This window comes from Schistocerca serialis, chromosome 1, assembly GCF_023864345.2.
Source record: "Schistocerca serialis cubense isolate TAMUIC-IGC-003099 chromosome 1, iqSchSeri2.2, whole genome shotgun sequence".
Classification (NCBI taxonomy): domain Eukaryota; kingdom Metazoa; phylum Arthropoda; class Insecta; order Orthoptera; family Acrididae; genus Schistocerca; species Schistocerca serialis.
Window position 1 is genome coordinate 96,019,896 of NC_064638.1, and position 14,080 is coordinate 96,033,975.

The following is a 14,080-nucleotide window of genomic DNA, read 5'->3' on the forward strand; positions in this document are numbered from 1 at the left end:
AGTATAGAAATATCTCAATAGACACGTTTAGAATTCGAATGTCAGGGACATCAGTTGACTGCTAATCTTTTTGTCATTCCTCAACTGTCCACCGTTATTATCATTGGTATGGATTTCCTATCAACGACCAAAGCCATAGTCGATTTGGGATAATTCTTTATTTTGTTGCCCTTCCTTTTCTTCGAAGAGTAACTCGGTGACATCCTCGTATTCGATAATGTTTATGTTACTGACTAGTTCCGAGGTTACTGACGTTTTGCAACTCCTGTCCGCGCTCTGGTCTCGTCATTCGTAATCCTGCCCGTTAAGGTGGGATGGACCAGGCTTCGGAGGGCGGACTTCGACCTCTTCCTGGTTGATATTTTGGTAACCATTATTCCTGTTCCTTCCCGATTGCTGATTACCGCCCCAAGGCCTTTGTAATTTATTATGTTGCACCGGAGAGTGTCGCTCATCTTCCGTGTACCTTCTTTTCGAGTTGCCATTACTCTTATCTTGATTGTGGCCGTTGTAGTTCAGCACTGGCCTACTATCCCACTGAGGTCCATTATTGCGATGGTTGTTATTTTGTTCACACTGTCGGCGTTTCTCCCGCGCCTGCTGCTCTTGAAATGCGAATTCCAGTTCGCGGAAAATGCCCTTAAATACCTCAGTATCGCTACCACAACGACCGGCAAGTGATTGTTGATACGAGATGGGAAGTTTCATGTAGCATAATCTGATGATTTCCGCACCGCTACATGGGTTGTCTAGGTACTGGTTCCTTTTTGTCATATTTTCAAAAAAATTGACCGGACTCCGGTACCCCGCCCCTTCCATACCTCTGGACATCATAATTTCTTGTTTGATCCTTTCTTGGGTTTCTTTAGACCAATACTTGCCCAAGAAGGCATTTTTGAATTCTTCGAACGAGACGCTCGTCTTCGCTACATTTCTCATGTGCTCAGCGGTCGCGCACTCCATATGGGAGCACACAAAATCCAGCTGGTACAGCAATGGCCAGTGTGGGGGAAAAGATAGCTCGAATTGTCCCATAAACGTTTTTGGATGCAAGCTATTACCGTCGTCCTTGTAGTGATGGAACTTTCGGACTGATACAAAATGCTTGTAGTCAAACCGGTCATCATTCCAGTTATCATTTCGACCGTTCTTACGATTCGTATGAACTTCGGGACGTGGACTAATTCGTTCCGACACGCTATCGTCATCTCTCCCCCTCTGTATTTTCGACAGTTGTTCGGTACATCTAATCAGTTGACAGCAATTGTGCTCACTGGACTGCTGCGCGCTGTCCGTGTTTACCTCGGTCGTTGCCTCAGAGCTGTGAATGAAGGCGTGGCTCCCGTTGCTTATAGTGTCAACTTTGTCACACCGTGAAGCGGTTATCTGTGGTCCGGCAAGTGACGGTTCAGTCGACGCAGTAATTACACCCTTCTCCTTTCCTGATGTCTCTGTAATGAGACGTTTTACCTCGTCCTCTAAATTTCTTTTTAATATCGCCACCTCCTCTTTAAACATCTCGTTGGGCCCTATGTCCGGTTGCTCTTGTTGCTTTTCTTCAACACGTTTTATCCGGCTCTGTAGCCTTGATAACATGACCTCTCCTACTTTTGACGTGCTTTGCGTGGAGTCCCGAGTTTCTCTCGCTATTTTCCCTGCACCTTTCGCAATTAATTTGGCTTCACTTGTCGTTCGTTTGATGATGGCAATCTCTTTCTCTATTTTGACGCCGAGATTCTTTACCTCCTCTTTTACTTCCCTATGAACTTCTGTGAGCCTATAGTTCAGCTCCGAATTCGCCTTTTTAATTTCGGCATTAAGGTTGGCGCTCTGCTCTAAGTTCACCGTTTGCATCTGTTGCAACAGGTCCGCAATGTTTTTGAGAGTAGCCGCATTTTGATCCTCGTCCTTTTGTGGTTGAAAATGCGACTCTTCTCCTCTGTTCTGAGGAACCCTTCGATATCTAGACAAGTACCGTCTCCGCGCCCCCGTCGGATCACTTGTGAATGAATCGTTTGATAATGGTCGGACACCGTTTTGTTCCAACACACTCAGGCTTCTTAGGCTGGATCTTCCATACTTGTGGATTAATCCTGTACTCCCTGCGTCCCCCGAGCCCTCAGTATCACTGCCTGAATCCACGTCCTTGCTATTCAGCTGGCTAAACCAGTCGTGAGAGGCAGTTTCAGGAAGTTGCAACTCGCGTTCGTCACGCACATCAGTAGAGCTTTCCCTACTATCACCCATGTTCTCCCGAGTAACAGTCTGATTATATTCTGCCGTTGTCTTGGCTTTTCCCCTCGTTATCATTTGCACTTTTATGTTACACGGAAACTCAAAACCCAGGTACCCCTTACACTCAATAATTAGATAACACAAAACATATATCAGGACACAAATTGATACACTGGGGCCCGCATCTCATGGTCGTGCGGTAGCGTTTACGCTTCCCACGCCCGGGTTCCCGGGTTCGATTCCCGGCGGGGTCAGGGATTTTCTCTGCCTTCTGATGTCTGAGTGTTGTGTGATGTCCTTAGGTTAGTTAGGTTTAAGTAGTTCTAACTTCTAGGGGACTGATGACGTAAGATGTTAAGTCCCATAGTGCTCAGAGCCATTTGAACCATTTTGTTACACTGGGTGTGAGCAATGACGCGACAAACAGTTCATAAAGAAATCCCCCAAAAAGGCTAGTACCAATGATTGTGTTCTGTGTGCTCAGTACATCATAAGTACACCAACAACTCACAAATACAGTGCTGACTCACCTATAAATGTCAATTTGAAAGGACAGCACATGAAGAAGACAGTATAACTTATTGTAACTAACGCTACCTGTTTTTCAATTAAAAATGACTAAGCAATGGATCACGTGGAAAAATTTCCTTTTTTAAGACTACTTCCTAGCAAATCCCAAAGTATCGTATCCTGGCATGGGTCAGCCATATGTAACACCCCACCCGACACTTATCTGGTTTTGGCGTGTGTTCACCCCAGGTAATTGACTAAAAGATCAACAGAGAGTGCAAAACTGCTGCAATGTCAGATAATGCAAAGAAAGTAATGAGGCCCTGTGATTCCTGATTGAACTGCGGTGGCAGTGTTGACATTAATTGATTCAGAATTGATCCCTTTTAATTAAAAAGGGGTGCACATTGATGTTATATTGAGCTATTGAACTCCAGATGCAAATGTTGAACATAAAATTAACTAAGAAAGTGACGTGGGATTTCAACTACTTGATTGCAAAACAGATGGAATCGATTAGCACTCATTTATTTTTAACTCACGACCTTCAATCATCACATTACATGACTCTCCTAACTGGCAGTGGTAATAAATTTCGTTTGCGTGGAGTAAAGCGCGATAAATCAAAAGTAATTCCTATCAACTGACCCAGGCATAATGCGAAGTGCGAGGAGGATTCTACAATACACGGTCCATGAAACCCTCGTGGAAACTTTGCCGACGTGATCCAACAAATTAATCAGTGGTCAGAGCGGGCGCAATATCACCGAATTCAGCGTGGCGGAGTGGTGTTGTTGTGTGGACGTAGGCCGACCTTGTGGTGCTGCAAGTCTGCGCTCGTCTATTCACTCCTAGATATCTTGCTGAGTACATAGCTGAACTAAAACTTCCTATCTCCAAGCTCAATCGTTCCATTTGCTAAGTCCTAAACTGCAGAGATGCTCACTCTTTCTCAGACAAGCTGAGTAAAGAACGCCACGTCCGCACTTTTGGCAAGCTGGGAACGGAAGACCTCTACGGGGACTTCTCCCAGTCTGCTCTTCACCTCGGTTTCCCCTCCAGCAAAATAACTTACGCCAATTGCAGCGCAAGTCGCATTAATTATTCGTTGCTTCCCAGTGCCAACCAATGCCTGCTCTGGGAAGTGAATAAATTCCCACAGAATTTCCCTTCCTCTCAACTTCTTCTATTTAGCACCTCCCAGGCCACCCATCAAAGTTAGCGTCTGCACAAACACCAATTTTTCCGGAATTCTGACTGCCAGGAGAGTACCTCAAATTCCTTGGTCCTACGTTCCCATCGGAGGCCGGCGTATTTCATTCTGTCACTCTTCACCTGATTTACTTCAGATTCTGTGGACTGTGAATTCAGCATGAAGTTGCTGTAGTCACGAACACACATATTTTGACCTCTGTTGACCGCTCCACCGCAGCTTTGCGCGGCTTTCTCGCATGTTTCACTGAAAACGGGATGACGGACATTTATCAACAGGCATACAAGTTCCTGGTACACCAGCGTGGGGTCAACCACCTACTGTCACTCATCTTAAGGCGGCTGGAGGCTGCACCCCGTTACCGATTTCTCAGAGCTTGAGCCGCCCTAAGCTGTATATTGTTGCTTCCCTTAGCTGCTCCCCAGGTGGCCACGGTCAGTTCTGGGTACTTCCCTGGGATAAACTAGCCTCCAGTAAATCGGCGCGATTCCACAAAGTTTTCATGTCATGTGAATTACTTTAAAACCATCACCCAACATTAATTATTTCAATACGTCCATACTACACCCTCTACAAGATGCATTGTGCCTTGTCAGTCATTTTTGTTCAGCCATACTGTTCGCTCAACGTGAGTTAGGTGATCTTTAATGACTTAATGTAAGGGGCATAGTTCTTGCCATCTCACAAATGGTTCGAGGACGGTGAAGCAACGAGTAGGCGACAAACTGTAGCACTGGCACGCCTCATCACAGAACGCAGAGGTCGGTGACTTGTCCCGCATTTAGAGTAAACGGTGATTAGAGGAGGATTTGGCAATAGATTACAGTGTTTCTAGATACACAGTTCGGCCCTATGTGTTCCCATGTTCACCACACTATGTCGTTAGTTACTGTTGCAGTAGGCGCAGGATCATCGAGATTGCACCGTGGATCAATGGAAATGGCCAGGCCAGTTGTTATGAACTGAAAAATTACAATCTTCAGTATAATTGTGGATTCTTTGCCAGTGCAGGGGGTTGGAGGAGTGGAACTACAACATATTGAACATTAGTTCACTTTATACAAGAATGATAAAAAGATTTACTTAACTTAACACACCGAGGTGACAAAAATCACTGGGTACTTCCTAATGTTGTGTCGGATCTGCTTTTGCCCAGCGTAGCGCAGCAACTCGACGTCGCATGCGCTCAACAAGTCGTTGGAACTCCCCTGCAGAAATATTGAGCAATGTTGCCACTATAGCCGTCCGTAACTGCGAAAGTGTTACCGGTGGACGATCTCGTGCACGAACTGACCTCCCGCTTATATCCCATAAATGTACGAAGGGCTTCGTGTCGGGCGCTCTCGGTGGCCAATTCGCTCGAACTGTTCAGAATGTTCTTCAAACCAATCGCGAACAAATGTGGCCCTGTGACATGGCGCATTGTTGACCATAAAAATACCAACATGGTTTGGGAACGGGAAGTCGATGGATGGCTACGAATAGTCTCCAAGTTGCCGAGCATAACCATTTACATTTAATGACCGCTTCTGTTGGGCTAGAAGACCAGTCCATTGCACTTAAACGTAGCACACATCAAGAGGGAACCATTGCCACTTGCATAGAGCCTTGTTGGTACCTTGGGTCCATGCCTTCGTGGGATCTGCTCCACATTCGAACCGTACCATCAGCTCTTACCAACTGAAATTGGTCTCATTTGAGCAGGAGGTGGTTTTCCAGTCGTATAGGGTCCATCGTTGTGGTCACGAACCCAGGGGAGGTGCTGCACGCATTGCGGTGTTCGCAAAGGCTATCTCGTCGATCGTCTGCTGCTGTAGCCCATTAACGCCACACTTCGCTGCACTGTTCTAACGGAGACATTCGTCGCAGGTCCCACACTGATTTCTGCTGTTATTTCGCGCCGTGTTGCTAGTCTGTTAGCACTGACAATTCTGCAAAACCGGATACATTCGTCGCTCGTCCCACACTGATTTCCGCGCTTATTTCACCCAATGTTGCTAGTGTTAGCACTGACAATGCTACACAAACACCGCTTCTCTCGGTCGTCACGTAAAGGCCCCACGGCGTTGTCCATCGTGAGAGGTAATGCCTGAAATTTAATATTCTGGGCACACTCTCGACACTGTGGATCTCAAAATTTAGAATTCCCTAATAGTTTGGGAAATGAACCGTACCATCAGCTCTTACCAACTGAAATTGGCCTCATTTGAGCAGGAGGTGGTTTTCCAGTCGTATAGGGTCCATCGTTGTGGTCACGAACCCAGGGGAGGTGCTGCACGCATTGCGGTGTTCGCAAAGGCTATCTCGTCGAAATGAAATGTACCATGCGTCTAGCTCCAGCTCCCATTCAGAGTCTGTTAATTGCCGTCATGCGCCCATAATCACGTCAGAAACGTTTTCAAAGGAACCACACCAGTACAAATGACAGGTCCGCCAAAGCACTGCCCCTTTATACGTAGTGTACGTGACACTATCGCCGTCTATATACGTCCATATGGGTTTCCCACGACTTTTCTCACCTCGGTGTACAGTCCATTGCCACAGAAATGTACAACTGTCTCGGAACTCTAAAGCATCACTTCATGCAGACGTTTAACTGGATTCTGCACTTGAACTACGTATGTATAAAGGTCACTGTTACCGTTCAGACTAAGACGTAATTCACATTTGGGTCTTAACTAAGGCGATGTTATCTTCTTGAACGGAGGTCACGAACTGGGGACGAGCCTTCCTCTTCTTGGCTGTCTACCTGCCTCCGTGTTGTGGCGCTGAGGCGCTGGGAGAGAGGGTGTGGTTTCCTTAGCGCCTCGCGGTCGCTATTGTGGAATGCAGCCAAACATCGTTATCTCCTGTGATATCGAAGCGAGATTACGGCACCGCCATCGTTGGACGATACCACGCGAATCACCAGCTGGTTGTAGTATCAGGATATGGCATTAACCATCTGGAATGACACACCACGTCACGGACACAGGCCAGTGGAGGAAGTGGTATGCTACAGGGCATTTCATCTGTGTCTCTATCGGACCTGTGGCAATAACTGAAGGCTCCATTCATACTTGGGAACTGATTTAGTTCAATGAGTGTGAGGAGAATGTGCAGTTGATAACGCAACATTAAATCGATTCTTTACATTTCATTTTGTATTACCATTTATTATTGCAGCTATGGCAGCAATTCACTTATTCTTTCTTCTTCAAACAGGTTCTAATTACCCGTTAGGGCTAAACGGAGATGTGTAGTACGGGAAGCAAACTATCAAGGATTACATACAGGATTTGTATCAACTGGATTACGATGATGAATAATCCTATTTATTGCATCAGAAGTATTGTTCTTTGTATCATTCTTCTGAGCCTTCTTTAAAAGAAGACTAGCACCAACAATTGAAATAGGAATATTATGACCTCCAATAGGAATTCAACCTTTTAATCCTATACAAATTCCATTACTTAATGCAGCTATTCCTTTAGCATCAGGTGTAACCGTAACATAAGCACATCGAACAGCTGACGGCTACATAACGTAACTGCAAACACATGCGTCCCTTAATGCTTGATGTCTTCGGACAGCAATAGCGTCTGCCAGGAGGGTAACTGGCCGTGTCAGAATCCCACAATCGGGTATAGTTGATTGAGTAGGATAATAGAGAGCATATGTTGATTTTTTGGCCACCAAAGTCGTCTCATGTGAACCTGATGGCCGGCTGCGGCCGCTGTGGCCGAGCCGTTCTAGGAGCTTCAGTCCGCAACCGCGCTGCAGCTGCGGTCGCAGGTTTGAATCCTACCTCGGGTATGGATGTGTGTAATGTCCTTGGGTTAGTTAGGTTGAAGTAGTTTTAAGTCTAGGGGACTGATGACCTCAGATGTTAAGTCCCATAGTGCTTAGAGCGATTTGAGTCTGAACCTGATGGAAGACATATGAGGTGTTATCGGGCACCAAATCTCGCCAGAAAACCGCCGGATCGTACATTATGGAAACTGTGTAACACGTTCGAAGACACCTGGTGCAGAATATCTTTGTAAATCTACCGAAGACGTGGCAAACCCACGCCACGCAGGACGTCTGCTGTATCGTGTTCTAAAGGCTGACTAACACCCTGTTAAGCATCATTGAAAATTTTGGACACCCTGCACCTTGAGGTGCAGTGTGCTGCTTTCTGTGAGATGACTCCCTGTCTGTTATAAAACGACAGAGATTGGTGGAAAGCAGGTACCAGTCGCACGACTGATGGATAAGGGGCAAGACCAGCGTGACACTCGATTTAACCTATATTCATTTTGAGACCTTAAATTTTCCCAGCGAATTGAATGTTAAGATAACTTACGGGTTTACTGCCGGGTGACGTCGTCGACCACCACCGATATTTCGACAGGAGCACACCCTGCCATTCTCAAGGCACAACTGCAAGGAGGAAGCAATGTGCAAGGTAACTTAATACCACGGTTCACTGAGAAGAAACAAGTTATGTCCCTCAAGAGCGGTGGAAGAGGCCGCCTCGTGGCAGCTGGCTTCCGACTTGCATGTGTGTGGTTGCGGGAATTGTGTCGGCAGTCGGCTCTTTGACTGTCAGCTCACTTTGTAAGAAGAACTCCCGACATAACCCATAACGTAAGTAATGCCGATGAAACCATATGGACTTGTTGCAGTGTGCTGTTCGTAGTGTGCATTGGCTCGAAGTGTGCGTCAGAACTGGGGCGGAGCGTGGAAGTAAACACTAGATTCCAGCCGGGTGGGTGCGGCTTGGTAGAGAATTGTTCTGTGCTGATGGAACCACAGGATCGTCGTGGCACGGAAGGAGATGCTGAGACACTGTTCGAAATTTACATCTTGCTTGGTGGTGGATGGAAAGCTGTATGGGAACCAAAGCTAAAAATTCCTTACTTAATGGGTTATTATGGTGAGCATTCGTTGTAATCTCACGGGAAAGAATCGGTGATGCCTGTTTACTAGTAGCTTTAGGAGGCGCCTGTAACGTCTGTCGGTTAAACGGCGAGGCTTTTGTTCTTGTAAACTGCCTTAAAACAAAAGCACTGTAATGTTCAGCTACAAAATTTCAGATCTGTTATTCGTTACTTAAGGTTTTCATCGAAGTTATACTATGCGTTCATCTTTAATGGTGCAGTTGTCCATTTTGGACTTTATTTTAGTTAATTACTTTTATTATTTTAATAAACATTTCCCAAGGTTGCTTCCCTGTATCTTTTCAATTTTTGGGCCAGTTGGTAAAATAAAATAAGCCATACAGTTTGCGCGAGCATTAACCTCATTCAAGTAAGTGCTGTTGTATAAAATTTTTGTACATGTAAGGCTGTAAATGGTATCTTGTTTCTGTTTTAGGCTAACTGCTGTCTTAAGATTGTTTTAATGTTACCTGAACAAGGGACGGCCACTGTCGGCGTCGTTTTTATGGAGCTTACGGTACCCACTTGTGATTAATGTGAATACTGATTTGAATTGTAAAATATTTTAGTTATTTGTTGTAAATCATTAATTATGGTAAAACGTCAGTATGTAAAGCTTATGGCCTCCGGGAAGCAGTTAGCTTCTAAACGTGAAAGTAAATGGTCCTTTCTACCCCCCTTCTATTGTTTCCCCATCTATGCTTGCGATGTGTAAATACTTGCTACTTCACAATTACTTATGTGAATTTAAATTCTATGGTTTGGGCTAGTAGAGTCCGGCTATTCATTGGCAGCAGAGTTAATTCCGGAAACGGGGTGGAGGCCATAAGAAAACTTGATGCTAACCTGTATAATGTGTGAAAGAAATTATTTCTGATAGATAAGGAGGTTGCACCCAGATCTTCAATGGGGACTTCCTATTTGAAGAAGGCCGTGCGGTTAAGGCGCTTCAGTCTGGAACCGCGTGACCGCTACGGTCGCAGGTTCCAATCCTGCCTCGGGCGTGGATGTGTGAGATGTCCTTAGGTTAGTTAGGTTTAATTAGTTCTAAGTTCTAGGCGACTGATGACCTCAGAAGTTAGGTCGCATAGTGCTCAGAGCCATTTGAGCCAGTTATTGAATTAAAAGTTCGTGGACTTCCAATTCAAGCAAATGTTACTGAACTAGCACAGCGTTTGAGAGGCTTGTCAAATCGACCGCTGCTCGAGATAGTAATGAAATTTTAGAAGGAGTAGGAGCATAACACTCACAAATATTTCGTGATCAAGCCTCTTGTCAAGATTTGTCTGGTCGGATTACAGATCTGTTATTAGTATTTAAAAATGAAACCGACCGTTCAAAAGTTCTCCAAATTCAAGCAGATTTGTGCGACATACAACGTTTGAGCCTTTCAAGTTGGCTTGGTGTCGGCAGTTCGGAAAGATTACAGAACGATCAAAAGCTTAGTGAGCAATCGTTTTCTGACAAGGTGGAGTTTGGCATGGTCTTAATAAAACGCTGAATCTTTTAATCACGCTTGTGCAGTTGTCAGTGCAGTTGGAAGAACAGGCTATAGTAACGTGGTTATCACAGTCATTCATATTGCAAGTAATTTTCCACTTGCGGAAGGTCATTTGCACACGCTGCTGACGGACGCTATTCAGAAAAGAAGTACCCTTCCAGAAGTTCGTAAATTAATTTTTAAAGAAGGAATCGGAGTCTGTATGAAAGAAAGTTTGGTTAATGACTACCGTTTTAGGGTGCAAGGAGGATTTGAGTCTGTATTTGCAATTCCTGTGCTGCCTTAAGGTAAGATTTTCCCAAAGGCAGTGTGGTCCGTCTGGTTTTAGAAGGAATATGACCACAAGACCGCAGTGCGTTGGTGTTTTGTGAAAATCAAATTCTTTCGCCTAGTTACGTTTCGTAATTTCGACGATAAAGAATGTTAGAACTGCGTATAGTATGCGTAAGAAGGTTTTGGCTTCTGGCCAGCTAAGCACAAATAAAATTCCAACAGTCCATCAATATAACCTGAAGAAGCAACGCGAGAAGACATGTTTGCACTGTCATAAAACCGTACATTGAGTCAGTGATTGTAGACAGCCACGGGAAAAACAATGATGACAAGGGGCGGCAGCGTGTAGGAAGCAGAAGTGCGCACTACCACATAGCTTTTGTAATATATTGGCCATTTAAACACATTCAATACATTTTATTTGCGTAAGTGTCAAGTTTGAACCGGAGTGTGCCTCACTAGATTCTGACTGTTCCACGTCCTTAATGGATTGTCGATTCTACCACGCATAGTATGGAAGGGTTTGGCCCGGTTACTCGTGCCAATGGTGAATGTACCTCCGCCAGTGGCAGTTGGCAGTTCCTTGTCGGTTCTTGTTCAGTGTTGTACCACACCGAAAGTTAGACAGTTTTCATGGCTATTAAATTTCTTGGTGGTTAGGGGCCTTATCGTGTGATAATTCTAGGATGTGATATTTTTTAGTAAAACCCAGTGTATTATTAATGAAGTAGATGGGTGGTGTTACTCTTAGATAGGGCGTTAAAATTATCTTTTTTAATCAACGAGTTCGAGGTGCAGCTTATGCTGTTGGTAGGGGAGAGGAAACTGTGGATTTATACGATTTAAATTCTTCTCAGAGGCAGTGGATGCTTCAGGTTTTGAAGTAATTCCGTGAGGTGCTGACAGACCGGTTAGGAGATACTAACAGTATACAGTAACAGATTCGGTTGACTGGCTCGATTCCGGTGAGGAATATCCTTATAGTTTATCACCTTCGAAGATGAAAGAATTTCGTCGTATTGTCGATCAGCTATTGTGGAAATAGTCGGTCTCGCTGGATGCTCACCCATTGTCTTAGAGCCAAACGCTAGCGAGCCAGGCTACCGACGGGTGGTAGATTACAGGCTTCTTAATAAGTTTGTATTGGTGCCTATGCCTGAGTTCCATAACTGTTTTTCCTGGTTTGCGAAAGCAAAAAATTCTAGCGTCGTTGAGTTCAACAAGGCGTCTTACCAAATCCTTCAATGACGATTTCAAGCGTGTCACTGCCTTTTGTACTTACTATAATTTGAGTTTAATTGTGTCCTCTTCAGTCTTGCCACCAGAGCGTCGGTCCTGTCAAGGCTACTTGACTCAGTGCTGGATGATCTTAAGTTCCGCTGTGTATACATTTATCTTTATGACGTCGTGGTCACAGTTTTGAGGATGATTTAGATCATTTGTCGCAATTTTTTATTAGGCTTAAGGACCTTCAATGGTTGTAGTTGTTCATAGTCAAATTTTCTTCTTGGGACGTTTAGTCTCCAGTGCGGAGTGGCGATTGATCAGTCACGAACTCACACCAGATATGATTTTAGACCACCTAAAGATAAGAAAGGAGTAGGGCGTTTTATTGGAATGGCTATTTTTTTCGTAAATATGTGTGTAATGTTTCCCAAATTGCAGGCCCACTGAATCGACTCCATAAAAAGAACGAACAGTTCTGCTGATTCTCGGCCCACTAAGAGGCTTTTGGCTCTCTGCAGAAAGCCCTTTTTACTGCACCGGTGTTGAATAATGGTTCAAATGGCTCTGAGCACTATGGGACTTAACATCTGAGATCATCAGTCCCCTAGAACCTAACTAACCTAAGGACATCACACACATCCATGCCCGAGGGTTGGAACCTGCGACCGTAGTTGTCGCGCGGTTCCAGACTGAAGCGCCTACAACCGCTCGGACACACCGGCCGGCATTGCAGACTCACAAGCTACAAAAAGGAATTGCATGTATATTTCAAGAGTTACAACTTCCGCCAATTTAAAAAAATATATTGTTTCGAAAAATGAAGCGTTTAAAGGTACAACTTGCGTTTTTCAGTACTGTAAGTGAACAAACCTTTAACTCGTATAGGGAATGGTTAGAGTACAGCAATCGGTCGCAATCTCATTGGCCTTTTATTATTCGTGTGTATCCAGATTTCAGATATAGATAGCCGTCTTCAGTGTATTTGAACGAGTTATCATCCAAAGGACTCTCAACAGTATGTGTTGCCATGTCACCATATGACTTCATTGGTGTATAGGCAGAAGGAAACTCCTGCCTGTTCACAAGTAAAATCGTGCACTTCAGGGCACTACTGAGAGGTTTTTGGATTATAGCTCAAACGCACTGAAGATGGCTATTTATAGCTGAAGTCTGGATATGCAAGAATGATAAAAAGCCAATGGATTTGCGATTGACTGCTCTATCCTTATCCTTCCTTATAATCATATATAGTCGCAACGGTCCATATGGAGTCAAACTGTGTCATACTATCCGAAACTAAGAGGACCTCTATTCCGTCGGTAACTATTATAGTAGTACATCGGTTGCATTCGAGTGCTCGGGGGCGCCAGAGTCCCATGCACTAGTTCGTGCGTTTAACATATTTTGACTCTTGTGGCGCACTTTATCTGAATGGCTCTTAAAAACAGATTCTCTAAGGAACATTTTCTGGAAGTGGTGTTGCACAGCTTTAATTAATGTCAAGAACTGCATTATACAATACTCAGCTGTGACGGTATTTGCTATTAGAGACGATCGAGTTCGGTCTATGCTCATACCATCATTGGCTATGAAATTGCGTAGTTAAAACAATTATTATCAGATGTACATCGATCCATTATTGATATTACAGTTTGACACAGAAGAACGAGAACATTCGCACAATCCAATGAAACTAGAAGCGATGAAGGAAAGAAATTGCATTTATAGTAATTGAAACCTTACAACTTTGTCATTGACGAAACATTGGTGGCATTTGTCATATTTTAAAAATTACGTTCCTTAGGTGTCGCCCTCCTGTACAAATACATTCGAGAAACCTCCTGTTGAGATTTCACATTGACCGCGGCAACATCTCAGCTGGGATACTGTGAATTTCATCCCTAATTCTCTGTTTTAGCTCATCCACGGTTCTTGGTCGAGTCGTGTAGCCCTTGCTCTTGAGGCAGCCCCACAAGAAAAAAATCACAAGCGGATAAATCTAGCGATCTAGGGGGCCAGGGAATGTTACCGAATCGTGAGATCACACGGTTGCCAAACAATTCTCGCACATGTGCCATTGATTTCTGTGCAGTGTGTGATGTCGTTCCGTCCTGTTGAAACCAAGTTTCTTCAACGTTTGGAAAGTTTTTCAAGGCAGGTGTAACGAAAATTCGTAACATCTCCAGCTATCGGTCGGCAATGGCAGTTATTGAGTTT